Below are 19,175 nucleotides of genomic sequence, written 5' to 3' on the forward strand. Positions count from 1 at the left end.
AGTGGGGTTAAATGCAACTAAATTTAATGTTGATCAAAGTGGAGGGGCTTAAGTAGTAAAAAATTGAAACTTAATTGTAATTAGGTAAATAAAATAAACCAAACACCCCATTTGGGGAAGTCTGGTCGTACAAGAACAAGCAGGGGCGATCCCCACTCTCTCCAAAACCCTAACTTCACAAATTTGATCAATTGAAGGCTTAATCCAAGTGGGAATCGAAATTAAAGCATAGATTACTAATCCTCATCACAAGAGGATTACAAGGTATGTAAAATTTAGTGAAAACTCTTAATTTGAAATTCTCATGAAATTGGGAAAAATCTGAAATTAGGGTTGCATGTATATGTTGTGATGATTTAAGAACAACTATAGTGTTTAGGGACAAACCCTAAACGAACACAAGCTGAAATCATGTAAAACTTTAGTGGAAACTATGATCACCATTGTAGGTGATTAATGGGTTATGTGTTAATTGATGAACACTAGGATATTGGGTGTTAATCTTGTGTGATTTGACAATTTGGAAGTGATTTTAGAAATCTAGAAGCTAACACTCATGTAAAATGTTGATTGAGGTGAAATTGGGGCTAAACGATAAGCTAGAAACTTGTCATATAATCATGTGAAAAATCTGCTCTTAAGGTGTTTGTGAAAATGCCTCAAAGAAGGCTTAAAATGGAAATTTAAAGATTAAACGCATAATTATTATGTTTCGGTGTATTATGCGATGTAAGGTTTGAAGAGAGTTCTAAACATGTCTTGAATTGAACTCTATAGGAAAGGATACCGGAACGTCGAGTGGACAAGCCGGGGGTGATTTACGGTTGAAGGGCGTACACTAAGGTACGTAACTTTATTGGTTACATTAAACGAGTTGTTGATAAGTTTCGTAAATCTTATTGTTGAATCTAAATCCGTGTTGAATTTATATTGATTATGGATGGATTTGAATAATTAGACTTAGTATAGTAAACAAACCAATTGGTAGTCATCATAAGTGGATGGTTCCACAAGATGAGCCAACGGGTCTATTAGTTTTGAAAATGGTAGTTTTAAACGTTCTAGTAGTCGATAATGGCGATAATAAGCACAAGGGCATTAAACCATGAAATTGGTAAGAAATGCGGGTGATAATAAGCCCCGGATGTTGGGCATAAGGCGCCATAGGTTTATTAGCTAAATGGTAATAAAATGTGTAAGGTTAGAATGGGTCGAATAACTACATAGTGACATATGGTCTTTCGGTCCGTAAACTAAATTTTAGGTGTCAAATTTAATATGGTTATGTCGGTAATGAATTTACAGACATATAGGAAGAAAAATCACTTAAAACGGACTTACGGGTCAAAAGTTATGGTCAAATGAAGCTAGAAACTTGGATTTCCAGAACTGGCAGCAAGTGCAGGATTCAGTACTGAACCTGCTGGAAAACTGTGTTCCCCGCGCCACGCGACAGGATCTCTTGATCCCTCCGCGACACGCAACAGAATTATCAGAACCTGCCGCGACACGCGGCAGGTTAACTTTTGAAAAATTGTTTTGTTTTCATGTTGTGATGCTAGAACTCGATTGTAAGATTAAATTCATTGTAGAAACTAACGTTTTTCAGTGGTTTTGACCATAGGTGTCGATGGGATGTTACGGATGATGGTCAAGCTAGATGTTGAAGAACCGAACACTCACTTTTGAGCTTCCGCGTTATGTTGACTTTGATAAACAATGTTTTGTAATGTAAACTCTCGTTAAACATCTTATGAATGTTTGATCTTAGTTGTTAGTTGACTAAGGGTTAACTAGTTTTAAACTTTGTTTATGGAAACTATGTTTTAAATTAGACACCTTTTTGTTTAAATCGATTCAATTTTTATTGAATTCAAGTAGTAATTAGACGGGTGTTACAAGTTGGTAATCAAAGCTTAAGGTTGTCAACAAAGTGTTCGGTTCAAGCTTGATCGATCGTCCGGTAAGAATTTACTTACTATGTTAGTAAACTATGTCTTATGTAAGGAATGAGAAATGAATTGTTATGCATGGGAAGAGCGTGTTAACACACTCAAACCCGGAACGCGCATTAAATATGAACGGTTAAAGCAAGTCGAGAACTTGGCTAAACCGAAAAACAAATGAAGTAATGCTATAAATGAAATGTTTAACGTTTAAATGTAAACATTTCAGTTTCAAGATGTCTGATGGAAACGATGATAATCCGGTGCAAACAAGCACCGAACAAATGAAAGAAATAATTGCCGAAGAAGTAGGGAAGGCAATGGAAGGTAGTCTATCCGGGTTTATAGACAAGATTCAAAGCACGGTGTTGTCGCTTGTTGAAGAGCGAGTTAAAAGGTTGGAGGATACTGTTAACCTTATGAAAGACAAAACTGGAGAACGTAAAGGGTGCTCATACAAAGAATTCATGGCGTGTAAACCGCCAATCTATAACGGGGAAGTCGACCCAATAATTTGCCAAAGATGGTTGAGTGATGTCGAATGAGTGTTTGAATGAACCCACTGTGACGTAGGTGACTTTGTTGCTTACGGAACTGGCCAATTGAGAAATCAAGCCAAGGATTGGTGGGACAATAAGAAGAAAGAGATCGGAGCCGAAGCGGCAAGGGTTATGACTTGGGATGAGTTTAAGGTGCTGTTCCTTAAACACCATAGCCCCAAGGCAGTTATCAACAGGATCAAAGAGGAATTTATCCAGTTAAGACAAAGGGGGGAATCAATTGATAAGATCACGAGCATCTTCATGGATAAGTTGAGGTTTTGTGACGAGTTAGTCACCACTGAAGAGCAGAAGATATATTATTATTACAACATGTTAAGTGCTGAATATAGGGAGTTTATGACTCCTTCAAAATACGAGACCCTTACCGAAATCATTAACGTTGCACGGGAACGGGAAATTGAGTTGAAGAAGCAAGTCGAAAGAGGTGAGCGAAGGGCACATGATGTGAATCCAAGCCCTACAAAGAAAGCCCGAACGGGAGAATCGGGAAAAAGGGTGGATACTAAGGGTGGGTCGCCAAGTTGTAAAGTGTGCGGGAAGGGGCACAAAGGGGAGTGTCGGTTCAAAGACAAGCCATGCCCCATATGCAATAAGACGGGGCACACGGCCTCGCTATGCCCGGGAAAAGTCTCTGTTTGTTACAAATGTTATCAACCCGGCCACAAAAAGTCCGAATGTCCGGACTTAGTTGGAAATGGGGATGTTAAAGAATCTCCAACAGAAGCTCCCAAAGCGAAGGCGAGGTCCTTCCAACTTACCACGGCTGAAGCGAAGACAGAACCCGATGTGGTTTCAGGTATATTCACAATTAACTCAATTCCAGCACGTGTATTGTTTGATACGGGTGCGAATAAATCCTTCATTTCGCATGGATTTATTCGACATCCTTCATTTGTTTTGACGAAATTACCTGTGCCCTTAGAAGTTGAAATAGGGGACAACAAAAGTTTTATAGTTTGCGATGTTTGTCGAGGTTGCAAATTAAGCATCGACGATGAAGAATACTTGATAGACCTAATCCCGATGTCAATGGGGGAATTTCAAGTTGTCGTTGGGATGGATTGGCTAGCCCAGCACCATGCAAAAGTCGTGTGTTTCCGTAAGGAGATAAAACTAACATCTCCAAGCGGGAAACACGTCACCATTTATGGCGAAAAAGGGGGCAACCCCATAGTGTGCTCGATGTTGAAAGCTCACAAGCTTATGAAGCGAGGATGCAAGGGCTTCATGATATACGCGAATGAGCCCGGGAAAGAATTACCAAGAATTGGAGATGTACCCGTAGTGCGTGACTTTGAAGATGTATTTCCGGATGATTTACCGGGAATGCCGCCCGAGCGGGAGGTGGAGTTCGGAATCAAGCTGATTCCGGGCGCAAAACCCGTAGCTAAAGCACCGTACCGACTCGCGCCGTCGGAATTACAAGAGTTGATGTCCCAAATTCAAGATCTGCTTGACAAAGGATTTATAAGGCCGAGTGTGTCTCCTTGGGGCGCACCGGTATTGTTCGTGAGAAAGAAAGACGGGAGCATGCGCATGTGTATCGATTACCGGGAGTTAAACAAACTCACGGTAAAGAACCGATATCCGCTCCCGAGGATAGATGATTTATTCGACCAATTACAAGGTGCGAACTGGTTTTCGAAAATTGACCTTAGATCTGGGTATCACCAACTAAAGGTCAAAGAAGAAGATGTGCCGAAGAGGGCTTTCCGCACAAGATACGGACATTACGAATTCCTCGTGATGTCATTCGGGCTAACAAATGCACCCGCGGCTTTCATGGACCTCATGAACCGGGTTTGCAAGCCAATGTTGGATAAGTCGGTCATTGTATTTATCGATGATATTTTGGTGTATTCGAAGAGCGAAGCTGAACACGCACACCACTTACAAGAGGTGTTAGAGACACTTAGACGAGAGAAGTTGTATGCGAAACTCTCTAAGTGTGCCTTTTGGTTGCGAGAAGTGCAATTTCCCGGCCATATCATAAGTGCCGACGGAGTATTGGTGGATCCGTCAAAGATCGAGGCCGTGTCAAAATGGAATCCTCCGAAGAACCCATCGGAGATTAGAAGCTTTTTGGGGCTTGCGGGATACTATAGGAGATTCATTCAAGATTTCTCCAAGATTGCGTCACCGCTAACAAAGCTAACCCAAAAGAAAGAGAAGTTCATTTGGGGTGTCGATCAAGAAAAAGCGTTTCAAACGCTAAAAGAAAAGTTAACTCAAGCTCCGGTACTGACATTGTCGGACGGAGTCGAAGATATGGTGGTTTATTCAGATGCTTCACTGTCAGGGCTCGGATGCGTTTTGATGCAACGGGGCAAAGTTATAGCTTATGCCTCGAGACAATTGAAGACACACGAGAAGAAATATCCCACGCATGATCTTGAATTGGCTGCGGTGGTATTTGCCTTAAAGATATGGAGGCACTACCTATACGGGGTAAAGTGCACCATATACACCGATCACAAAAGCTTAAAATACTTCTTCGATCAGAAGGAGTTAAATATGCGACAAAGGCGATGGTTAGAAACGGTGAAAGATTTCGACTGTGAAATACATTACCACCCCGGAAAGGCAAATGTGGTAGCGGACGCTCTGAGCAGAAAAGCGGACTATGTCCCAATACGAGTAAGGTCGATGCAGCTCGTGGTGACCTCGGGTATACTAGAACGTATTCGAGAGGCGCAAATAGAAGCAGTAAAAGAGGAGAATTGGAAGAAGGGAAGAATAATCGGTCAGTTGAAAGATTTGTCGAATAGGAATGACGGGTTGAAGACTCGATCCGGAAGGATATGGGTTCCAAATACTTGTGGGGTAAAAACGCTTCTACTAAATGAAGCCCATGAATCCCGATATTCAATCCATCCGGGGGCGACCAAGATGTATAATGATTTAAAACAAAACTATTGGTGGCCCGGGATGAAAAGAGATATTGTGAAATATGTGGAGAAGTGTTTGACCTGCTTGCAAGTTAAAGCGGAGCACCAGAAGCCATACGGTAAGCTGCAACCGTTGGACATCCCAGTTTGGAAATGGGAACAAATCACCATGGATTTGTTGACCAAATTGCCCAAAACTAACCGTGGGTTCGATGCTATATGGGTAGTCGTAGACAGATTGACGAAAAGTGCTCACTTTATTCCGATACGTGAGACCTATACATCCGAGAGATGTCGGAAGTGTATACCAATGAAATCATAGCACGTCATGGAGTACCGATATCCATCGTATCGGACCGAGATACTCGGTTTACTTCAAAATTTTGGCGTGAATTCCAAGAACAGATGGGAACCAAGTTGTTTATTAGCACCGCTTACCATCCGCAAACGGATGGGCAAAGCGAAAGAACAATCCAAACGTTAGAGGATATGCTACGGGCCTGCATTATCGACTTCGGAGGTAGTTAGGATGTTTATCTACCCTTAGTCGAATTTTCGTATAACAATAGCTATCACGTAAGCATTAAGATGGCCCCGTATGAGATGTTGTATGGTAGAAAGTGTCGAACTCCGGTATGTTGGGGAGAAGTGGGCCCACGAGGACTAGCACCTACGGATATGATCCGAAGCACTAATGAGAAAATCGAGGTGGTGCGTGCCCATTTGAAAGCGGCTCAAGATAGACAAAAGTCTTATGTCGACAAAAGACGAAGACCGATTGAGTTTCAGTTGGGTGATATGGTGATGCTAAAGGTTTCCCCATGGAAGGGCGTTATCAGATTTAGAAAAAGGGGAAAGTTAAGCCCGAGGTTTATTGGGCCATTTAAAATCGTCGAACGGGTCGGCAAGGTAGCTTACCGCCTGGAACTACCGAAAGAGTTGAATGGAATACATGGCACGTTTCACGTGTCGCAATTGCGAAAGTGCCTAGCGGACGAAACGGCTTATATCCATTACGATGATATCGAAGTGGATAATAGCCTGAATTATGCGGTGAGACCGGTGGAGATTTTAGATCGGAAGGTCAAACACTTACGAAATAAACAAATCGATCAAGTCAAAATCAAATGGGAGCATAGGAAAGGTTCGGGCACGACGTGGGAGTCCGAAGAGGAAATGCGACGTCTCCACCCTACATTATTTGGTACGTACTTCGGTTTCGGGGACGAAACCCTTTTAAGGGGGGTGGACTTGTAACACCCCAAAAATATAAAACTTTATATTAGAATTATAAAGTATAAATAAACAAAGAATTTACTAACTAGAAACTTTAACCTAGTTAGTTACAAGTCTAGAAATAACTTATAGTGGGGTTAAATGCAACTAAATTTAATGTTGATCAAAGTGGAGGGGCTTAAGTAGTAAAAAATTGAAACTTAATTGTAATTAAGTAAATAAAATAAACCAAACACCCCATTTGGGGAAGTCTGGTCGTACAAGAACAAGCAGGGGCGATCCCCACTCTCTCCAAAACCCTAACTTCACAAATTTGATCAATTGAAGGCTTAATCCAAGTGGGAATCGAAATTAAAGCATAGATTACTAATCCTCATCACAAGAGGATTACAAGGTATGTAAAATTTAGTGAAAACTCTTAATTTGAAATTCTCATGAAATTGGGAAAAATCTGAAATTAGGGTTGCATGTATATGTTGTGATGATTTAAGAACAACTATAGTGTTTAGGGACAAACCCTAAACGAACACAAGCTGAAATCATGTAAAACTTTAGTGGAAACTATGATCACCATTGTAGGTGATTAATGGGTTATGTGTTAATTGATGAACACTAGGATATTGGGTGTTAATCTTGTGTGATTTGACAATTTGGAAGTGATTTTAGAAATCTAGAAGCTAACACTCATGTAAAATGTTGATTGAGGTGAAATTGGGGCTAAACGATAAGCTAGAAACTTGTCATATAATCATGTGAAAAATCTGCTCTTAAGGTGTTTGTGAAAATGCCTCAAAGAAGGCTTAAAATGGAAATTTAAAGATTAAACGCATAATTATTATGTTTCGGTGTATTATGCGATGTAAGGTTTGAAGAGAGTTCTAAACATGTCTTGAATTGAACTCTATAGGAAAGGATACCGGAACGTCGAGTGGACAAGCCGGGGGTGATTTACGGTTGAAGGGCGTACACTAAGGTACGTAACTTTATTGGTTACATTAAACGAGTTGTTGATAAGTTTCGTAAATCTTATTGTTGAATCTAAATCCGTGTTGAATTTATATTGATTGATGGATTTGAATAATTAGACTTAGTATAGTAAACGAACCAATTGGTAGTCATCATAAGTGGATGGTTCCACAAGATGAGCCAACGGGTCTATTAGTTTTGAAAATGGTAGTTTTAAACGTTCTAGTAGTCGATAATGGCGATAATAAGCACAAGGGCATTAAACCATGAAATTGGTAAGAAATGCGGGTGATAATAAGCCCCGGATGTTGGGCATAAGGCGCCATAGGTTTATTAGCTAAATGGTAATAAAATGTGTAAGGTTAGAATGGGTCGAATAACTACATAGTGACATATGGTCTTTCGGTCCGTAAACTAAATTTTAGGTGTCAAATTTAATATGGTTATGTCGGTAATGAATTTACAGACATATAGGAAGAAAAATCACTTAAAACGGACTTACGGGTCAAAAGTTATGGTCAAATGAAGCTAGAAACTTGGATTTCCGGAACTGGCAGCAAGTGCAGGATTCAGCACTGAACCTGCTGGAAAACTGTGTTCCCCGCGCCACGCGACAGGATCTCTTGATCCCTCCGCGACACGCGACGTCTGCCGCGGCACGCAACAGAATTATCAGAACCTGCCGCGACACGCGGCAGGTTAACTTTTGAAAAATTGTTTTGTTTTCATGTTGTGATGCTAGAACTCGATTGTAAGATTAAATTCACTGTAGAAACTAACGTTTTTCAGTGGTTTTGACCATAGGTGTCGATGGGATGTTACGGATGATGGTCAAGCTAGATGTTGAAGAACCGAACACTCACTTTTGAGCTTCCGCGTTATGTTAACTTTGATAAACAATGTTTTGTAATGTAAACTCTTGTTAAACATCTTATGAATGTTTGATCTTAGTTGTTAGTTGACTAAGGGTTAACTAGTTTTAAACTTTGTTTATGGAAACTATGTTTTAAATTAGACACCTTTTTGTTTAAATCGATTCAATTTTTATTGAATTCAAGTAGTAATTAGACGGGTGTTACAATCCACGTGTGCATCAAGAAGCTATTAACTCTTATAGCATATAAGGGTATATGTGTAATTTAATCCTAAAAGATCTTTTCTACTTTGAATTGACCAATATCATTTATTTCCTTTCACATCACTTGTACAACCCCCATTCCTTTTACCTTTTTATAAACTAATAAAGAAAATTTTCACTTGTTCTTCATCTTCTTAATATCTTCATGTACGAGGTCCATCATTAAAGAACCATGGAGCTTCACTCCCACTACTTATTCCACGAGAATCAACACAAGATGTCAGATTGATCAATCCCTGATGAAGAACATGGTTTTGTGATGAAGATGTTAACATATGAAGTCAGATCCACGTGAAACCCCCTTCCAGATCTTGTTCCATTCCCGTTTAGATCTCGTTTGTCCACATGTTTCATAATGTTGTTACAGATCTGGATATTTGTGAGTTTTTTTTCACTTTTTTAGTTTATATAAAATATGATTTGTATATGTTGTTTCAGATCTTGATATTTGTGAGTTTTTTACACTCTTTTAGTTTTATGCAACATATGTTTTCATATATGTTTGATTCTGGGTATTTCGTATGGATTTTTCTGATTTTGTGGAGTTTATGTTAGTTGATAACTTGAGCATGTAGGTATGAACTTTTGAAAGATGATTATAATTTACAGTTCTATTATTCACACTTAAATATTGAACCAATAAAATATTGAATTTAAAAATGATATAGGTATGGACTTTATAAGATGATATTCAACGTATGGCTCCATTTTTTATACTTAAAATATCAAAAATTATTCATAAAACCTGGTTGTTAATAGGTTTTTGTGTAATGGTTGTTTTAGAGATGAAACATGATTTTTTTTTTTGTTAAAATGGTTCTTAAAAGGGGTAAATGTTTATGTAATTTGCAGGTTTTTATTTTTGTGTTAAAAAGTTATGCTTGGTTTGCATATGAACTGATTTTTGGCTGTGTTGTGATGTTATTTGAGAAAAAGATTGCAATTTAGCTAAAAAGTTGTGATGTTGTTTGAGAAAAAAGATTTTCTGGCTATGAATGTGTTAATAGTTATGTCTGGTTAACGACTTAACGGTTATCTTATTTTTTTTTGTTATTAGGATGGTGATGGATACAAGGGAAACAAGATCCACTTCTCGGGACCGTTGGTTTCGTCAAACGTGGATCAAATGCTTAAGGATCATGACCATGTTTATGTTACAGCACAACACAACTAACACGTGTTATAGTTTGAACTTCAGGACATGCATGTGTTACATGTGACATGAAACCAATGTATAACGTAACACGTGTTAGTGCTATGTATTTTTGTTTACTAGTAATATGTAATGTGAGACTCTTCTTGTTTTCTCTAGTACACGATGTTAAAACGGTCTAGACTTAACACATTTTCTGTTGGAGGCGCCCGTATTTGTACCTCTACTGTTACAGTTACTATTGAAGTTTATGCATCCATTCTGGAAGTCTTAACACATGTTATAATAGAGGCTTAACACACGTTATAACAGGTTTACTCTGTTGTTTGTTAAGTTACTATTGGAGTTTATTCATCCATTATGGAAGTCTTAACACACGTTATAATAGATGCTTAACACACGTTATACATTTTCAGTCGGCTTAACACATTTTATCCCAGGTATACGGTGTTACGATATTAACTTGTATGTTCCATATTAACTTGTTCACGTGTTACGATCAGTATATGCACATTATGGTGTTTTGCAAACCACTTTCATATACATGAATACAAGTCGGGTTATAATGGATGCTTACATGTTATCATATGTATACAAGTGGGGTTACAACAAGATTACGATATTAACTAAGCTCCCCATTAAACTCATCGCCCCCGTCAACTGTTTTCACCCTTGTCACATGTTAAGCAATTACATGTTCCGAATAGACAAATTGTAACACATGTTAGATCAGTATATACACATCATGGTGTTTTGTAAACCACTAGCTTATACATGAATACATGTCAGGTTACAAAAAGATTATAACAGAGGCTTAACACATGTTAATACATTCCAAAATGTGCAAAACAAATGACATGTTTCATATTATATATTCCAAAATTGTCGGTACATGTGTTACCATAAATGGCTCGTTTCATATTACACGTTACATCATGGTGTTCTGTTACAGCATGAACCACCAACACATGTTATAAATGAACGAAGACTTCTTTCCCAAAGGATGTGACTTATTCAATATCCCCGCATTAACGTCGCCTACATCCATCCAGCTTATCAATTCAATATCTTTTATGGGTCTGTTTCCTGTAAATCAACGCACGTTATATATCATTCTAACAGGTGCTTAACACATGTTATGGGTCTGTCTCTGTAAATCAAGCAACCCAACAAAAAAACAATTATTGTTAAGATCAAAAGCCCAAAACAAGCAACCAAACCAACAAAAAAAAACTTGTTCAAAATCTCATCCTAAAGTTTTGGATTTACTTAAAATCCATGAACATTAACCATTACTAGAACACGCAATAACATCGCCTACATCCATCAAGCTTGTCAATTGAATATCTTTATGGGTTTGTTTCTGTAAATCAACACACGTTATATAACATTCTAACAGGGGTTTAACACATATTATGGGCCTGAGTCTGTGAATCAAGCAACCAAACAAAAAAAAAAAAAACACTTACTGTTCAGATCATAAACCCAAACAAGCAACCCAAACCAACTAAAGAACAACTACTGTTAAGATCAAAAGCCCCTAACAAGCAACTAAACCAACAAAAAAACTCGTTCAAAATCTCATCCTAAAGTTTTTGATTTATTTAAAATACATGAACATTAACCATGGATACCCCATTAACCATTACTAAAACACTTTCAGCACACAAAAACATATTAACAACCATTTCAACAAAAATCAAGTGTGAAATGATATTTCAAGAACACTTACCGGATCTATAACCGTTCGATGAACATGAAGAAGATCTTCAAACCTTCTTCTCACACACACACTCGTGCGTGTGTCTTTGTGATAAAGATTGTTGTTTCTCTATCTAAAACATCAACTTTCTCTCTCTAAAAACATTCATCTTGTCATCGTTCTTCTCTCACACACACTCGCGCGTGTGTCTTTGTGATTTTTCAGACCAGATGATGCTGAAATTATCTTCAAATGAAGATCACCATTGAAGGATCACCATTGAAGACCATGAAGCTTTTCTCTTTCACATGATGAAGAAAGAGGAGAGAGACAATAGTGTTTTGAAAGATTTGACTAGAAAAAAGAGGAGAGAGATGATGATACTAGTACTACACAAGTGGGTTTTGTCATTTCCAATGCCAAAAAGTCTTCCAGAGTTCAATTTGCACTACCCAAAATGCCCTTCCAGATGTACTAATGGGTATTATAAGATTTCTTTTAAATATAATTCTTACCAAAATTATGAGAGCCATTGATCAAGTTAGATGAAAGGTAATCAATGGTTGACAATGGGTTTGCATAGTTTTCTTAAAAAGATAGAGTTTTCTTAATAGCCAAGCCCTTCATATATATATATATATATATATATATATATATATATATATATATATATATATATATAATGGAAGTATCTATAGAAAACCCACTTTAATTTAGAAAACCCGGAAAACTCAAAGCTCCCGATGTTTTTTTTTTCTTGAAAAAATTTACACATGTTATATACATGTTTTTAAGGGTTTTGGGCAAAAAAAATCAAAAAAGCGCCGAGTAGATATTTTTAAAAAAAATAAACAAGTTTTGGTGTAACACATGTTACAAATATGTCAGATGAATGTAACATGTGTTACACCAAAACTTGTTTATTTTTTTTTAAAATATCTACTCGGCGCTTTTTTGATTTTTTTTGCCCAAAACCCTTAAAAACATGTATATAACATGTGTAAATTTTTTCAAGAAAAAAAACATCGGGAGCTTTGAGTTTCCCGAGTTTTCTAAATTAAAGTGGGTTTTCTATACATCCTTCCCCTATATATATATATATATATATATATATATATATATATATATATATATATATATATATATATATAGGGAAAGGATGTATAGGAAACTTATTTGTAGTAAGAAAACCTAGTAAACTCTATGATAACCATTGATCAACATGATCCAATGGTTGAAATTATTATATAGTAATTTGATTTAAATTTAATAGCATTTAAGTGGCTGGAGGGGTATTTTGGTCTAGACATATTACATACAAGTACATAAAAATAATATTTAATAACATTCTCTCTCCACCTTTCATTTCACTAACACACTCTCTCCACCTTTTTCTCTCACCAACATTCTCTCTTCACCTTTTCTCTCACCAACATTCTCTCTCTACCTTTTTCTCTGACCAACATTCTCTCTCTACCTTTTTCTCTCACCAACATTCTCTCTCTTACTTTATCTACAACTTTATTTTTCATTCAAATTAATTTTAAATTTCAGATTAAATAAATCCATTTTATTATGATGAGATTTTTTTGTTCGTAGTTATACTAGTAATTGTTGCATATGTAACTAGTTAATATGTGAGACTGGTATAACAAAATAAATGGGAGACATGGATTGTATAAGGTAGGGCGTCCAGCCACTTCTCACACCATTTTTCCGGTTTCACATCGTGATGACTGATTTTCAGATCTGAAGTTATGGTGACAAATTTTTAGATTTGGAAACGTCTCGTACCAGCAACCGACTTCTTCCAACAACTAACAACCACTAACACAATCGTCTTCTTCCTTGTTGGCGTTAAGTAAAACCGGATTTGGCAGCACCATCAACAACCACTAACACAACCATTTTCTTCCTTGCCGGTGGTAAGTGAAACCGCCATCGTTAAACGTTGTAACCGTCAATCAGTAACTGAAACCACCTAGTGTACTTTAAACAAATCGTCTTCTTCCAACAACCATCGTTGTTAAATGTTGCAACAGCCAATCAAATGTTGTGATTGCTGAAACCACATTCGATTAGTGGCTAATCGGTTGTTTTGTGGGATATGATTTCAATCAGTGGCTAATCAGTTGTTTTGTGCGATATTATTTTTTGGGTCAATGTGGCAAGTGAAAAAAGGATAAGAAAACAATGATGAATCGAATTGAATGTATTAATTGTCTAGGTGAAAAAAGGCAGGTGAAATTGATATGTTGTATCCATTTTAGCATTGTATTCCATATTTTGTATTATTCGAACATTTAGCATACGTCATTTTGCTTGTGCAACTTAATTTGATCTCTTTTTAGTTTGTTACATGTGTTACCTTGTTTTCCAGGTAACATGTGTTACAATGCTACATCCTATGCAACTACTTTATGTAACATGTGTAACACATACTACATCTTGTTTTCTCTAAATAAAGGTTACATGTGGTAACATGTGTAACGTGGCTATACAAGTGCTAGCATCTGGTGTAGAACATGCAACTACTCTATGTAACATGTGTAACACATGTAACATCCTGTGTTATCTAAAGTTATGTTACAATCGGTGTAACGCGTGTTACAAATAAAAGATAACATGTGTAACCTTGCTATATAAGTGTTGGCCTCTGGTGTAGATCACGTAACTACACTATGTAACATGTGTTATCCACTCTGGAGTGACACACGCAAAACATGGAAATTGATAAAAAGATATTATCCAATCAAAACCTTCATGAACATATAAGCCCATACGTGGTAATGTTTGACCTTGATAAAAAGATGTTCCAAGCAATGTTGCATGTATTAGGAGTATAAAGTGTCGTACAATCCAACAATATTACATCATTTATGGAGTAAAAAATATGAACGTGTAAGAAGATCAAGATATGTAACTTGTGCCATAATCCCACCGTTTAAGAATGTAACTTGTGTTACGAGTGTCAAATGTAACTTGTGCTACGTATAACTTTCTAATATAACACATAAACAGCTGGAAAAGGAAAATTTATAAGGGTGCAAACACTTCAAATCTAACTTGTGTTACGTGTAGCTTCCTAATATAACACAATGAAAAAAAATATAGTAAAACCGATGCGTCTTAATATAACACATCAATAGATGGAAAAAAGGAAATTTATAAGGGTGCAAACACTTCAAAATAACTGATTCTATTACACAGTCCAGCTATGTAAAAGATCACACTTTTGTTTTGTGACTTTTTGACTGAAAAATCTGCTTGATCACCGAAAGTTTTATACATGGCAAGAAGAGGATGGAACTGCTTGTCAACAATAGGTGTCTAGGATGGAATTACTTGTCAATAATAGGTGTCCAGTATTTCATGGCGTGGGGCTGTTGTTGATCATTTGTAGAAAAGTAGACATGTTAGAGGTTAAAAAACACATTAACACGTGTATACTCAGGTTGTAGACCAGAGTCCCTAACATAAGGGTGTAATGTGTATATCATGAGTATACATACGTTACCACTTATGTAAGAAATGTAACTCCATGTATGTTACATGAGTTATACATACATGTAACATATGTAACCTGGATATACATGCGCTATCCTCTGGTATAGAATATGCAACGACTCGATGGAATTACTTGTCAACAATAGGTGTCCAGTATTTTATGGCTTGGGGCTGTTGTTGATCATCTGTAGAAAAGTAGACATGTTAGAGGTTAAAAAACACATTAACACGTGTATACTCAGGTTGTAGACCAGAGTCTCTAACATAAGGGTGTAATGTGTATATCATGAGTATACATACGTTACCGCTTATGTAAGAAATGTAAATCCATGTATCTAAATGTATGTTACATGAGTTACACATACATGTAACATATGTAACCTGGTTATACATGTGTTATCCTCTGGTATAGAATATGCAACGACTCTATGTAACATGTGTAACCTGGATATACATGTGCTATCCTCTGGTATGAATATGCAACGACTCTATGTACATGTGTAATATGGATATACAATAATTATAAACCAGATTAACACAAAACGTTGGTCATGTCATTCCTTTTGTCCAGGTTTGTAACATTGAAAACAAAGATAGACAATTTTAAGATGCCTATTGTTATTTGAAAAAGATATTAAGATGCATGTTGTTATTTGAAAAAGATAGACAATTTTAAGATGTGTAACACATGTTACAACTACCTATTGTTTTGAAGTAACAATGAAAAAAGATATCTTCACTGTTAACTCAAAACAATAAGCAATTGTAACATGTGTTACACATATTAGGAAAGATTGTAATATAAGAGCTACATGTGTAACACATGTTACAACTGCTTATTATTTTCAAGTAACAATGAAGGAATCTTTTTTCACAACATTATGCAGGTACATGTAAGAATGCCTATTACTACTTCAAAACAATAGATAATTCTAACATCTGTAACACATCTTAGAAGGCCCACATGTAAAGGTGTCAGAAATGTAAAAAAATGCAGATCTGTAATACATGTTACAAATGCTTATTGTTTTGAAGTAACGGTAAAGATATCTTTCTTCACAACCATTTATCTTAATAGTTAGATGTGTAACACATGTAATACGCCTAACGTTTGTTAGGAGACATTGTAAGACAAGAGCTACATGTGTAACACATGTTACAACTGTCTAATGTTTTGAAATAAGAATAAAGGAATCTTTTTAAAATGCCTATTGTTACTTCAAAACAATGGACAATTTTAACATGTGTAACACATCTTAGAATTGTCTATCGTTTTGAAATAACAATGAATTTATCTTTTTTCCAGAACCACTTAGAGTAAGGGTTACATGTGTAACACATGTACAACTATCTGAAAATTAAAAAAGGCAGATCTATAACACATGTAACACATGTTACAAATTGTTTTGAAGTAACAGAAAAGGTTGTAACGTAAGAGCTACATGTGTAACACATGTAAAACATGTTCCATATATTAGGTGTAATATATCTACTAACTTGTTTGTCTGGTAAGTAGCATCGAACGCTAACACATCCCCAAAAGCCTTGTAGTTTAGCTTGGAGATCTTATCAGCCCAAAACATAGCATTCAATTTCCCATCAGATACAACAAAGTCATAGTAGAAGTTTGGAAGACTTTCCCTTCGATCACGAAGGCGATCCAGAAAAAGTTGAGCATCTCGGTTACCTATAAAAATCCTCAACTTCTGGCTAAAGTTTTTAAAGTCGTCGGGAGTACCATGCACATTATGATGACCACCTTTAATACTTACATATAGTTGTGTTACACATGTTACATATAGTTGTTGCATCAAAAAAATTTTTCCTTCCCAACAACATCCGTATTCATACTTACGATGAAAATAAAAATGAATTTTATATCAATACATGTAATGCTTCTAAAAATGGTCATCACAACAACATCCATCTTTACAACACATAGCATCCAACTAAAAAACACACCATCGTCACCACGAAAACCTGATGATGCATTGTAATGCTTCGGCGGGCTTCGCTTCTTGATAACCATCTTCATCTTGAACACAAAACATCTTTTCACCTATGAACAAAACAAGTACATCAATATTAATCTTTTATAGTTAAAACTTATTAGTATCCTATGTAACATATGTAACGTGGCTATACATGTGTTACCTCTCTAGTGTAACACATGTTACAAACATGTGTTACATATGTGCAACCCCCCTTTGTGTCTAAAAAAAGGGTTGGGGTAACTATAAGTAACTTATGTAACGTTGTTGCTACATATGTACCTAATTATCCCACAAAAAACATGACTTTTTATTTGTAAAATAAACGAGATATTCCGAATAAATTATGAAGTTTATACATTTTGTATCATTTTTATATATTACCCTTTTAATGATGTTATGGGTAACATTTAATGTTATATTACCCTTTTCTGACATTATAGTTTACGTGTTTCATTGAATGGTTTACAACAACATTTTTATGGTTTACTTTTAATGATGTTATGTGGTACATGTAATGTTATATTACGTTCAACAATACTCCTCTTTACGAGATGTAATACTTCGTCTGATTTTAAGAGAATCTACTTATGTTAACATATGTAACACCCTATATGCAACATATGTAACCCGCAGTGTGACACGTGTTACAACATATATGACAAACAATTTAGAAATTTTAGCATTAATCTTCGTAAAAATATCAATATACTCTGTACAAACAATTTAGAAAGTCAACATTAATCTTCGTAAAAAATATCAGTATACTCTTCACATAAATGTAGCTGATAGAAATGTAACATATGTAGCAAATTATGCCAGTAAAAAACACGAATTTCTATTTGTAAAACAAACCCGATATCCGATTAAATTATGGACTTTCTAAAAGTAATGAAAATGTAACATCGGAGTGAATTTATTCAAAAAACAACTAAACAACAAAGAAATTTGAAACATACATCGTAAAAATTATGGATTTTCAAACTAATTATCTACCATCAATGGTGATGCTGAAGTTAAATAAAACTAGAAAACAAATTAAACCAAATCCAATTTATAAACCCTAAAAAAACCCAGCTCACCCACAGCCCCCCCCCCACCCACACACACACAAAAAAAAATCCAACTAAAAGCAATCATTAACTCAAAATCGCTGGACAAGCAATTTAGAAATTTAACATTAATCTTCATAAAAAATATCAATACACTTTGAAGAGAGAAATACAACATACAAAAATTTCTTCTAGATCTTGATTTAAAAAATAAAATAAACAAACTAGCTCTGATTTTAAATCTACCAAATGTTATACAAAGTATAAATCTCAACAAATTACATAAATAACAAAAGTAAGATCTTTAAACCTGTTTCTCTCTCACACACTTGTGCGTGTGTTCTTGGTGTCTAGGTGAACAAGATGAAAATTGTTGTTTCTTCTTCCAAAACATTAGCTTTCTCTCTCTAAAAAACAGAAACAAAGATGTGATTAAATTGACACCGAGCTTCCTTTTCTTTGAGAGCTTTGATGGTGGCTTCGATCTTCAATGGTGGCTTCGATCTTCAGATTTGGTGGCTTCGATCACCGATGAAGTTGTTCCAGAATACACGTCTAGGAGAGTATGCACTAAGATCATCCACAAAGTCATGTGGGTCACCCATGAAACACCGATAAAAAACTAGCACTGTGTTTGAGTTTGTGTGTGAGAGAGAAAGAGATGAGAATGATCAATGGGAGAAAGCAATGGAGTTAGGGTTTTTGAAGAAGAAAGGAATGGGGGATGAAGAAGGAAGAAAGAGATGGATTCTGTATGTATTTTTTGGTTTAAAAAAGTGATGAGATGATGGGTAATAAATGACTTGATGGGATGGGGAAGAGGGTGAAATGATAGCTTGAACAAATGACTAATTTGCCCTTTTAACATGTGTTTTAAAGATATGATGTGGATCAATCTTGACCACACAATTCAGGTTTGCCAAGTTTTCTAGATTAAATGGGTTTTTCATAGATACTTACATTATATATATATATATATATTAATCCATAACATATATGAGGAATAGTGTGTATTTTGTCTTTTATGGTTTGT

Source organism: Helianthus annuus, chromosome 17, assembly GCF_002127325.2.
Source record: "Helianthus annuus cultivar XRQ/B chromosome 17, HanXRQr2.0-SUNRISE, whole genome shotgun sequence".
NCBI classification, from domain to species: domain Eukaryota; kingdom Viridiplantae; phylum Streptophyta; class Magnoliopsida; order Asterales; family Asteraceae; genus Helianthus; species Helianthus annuus.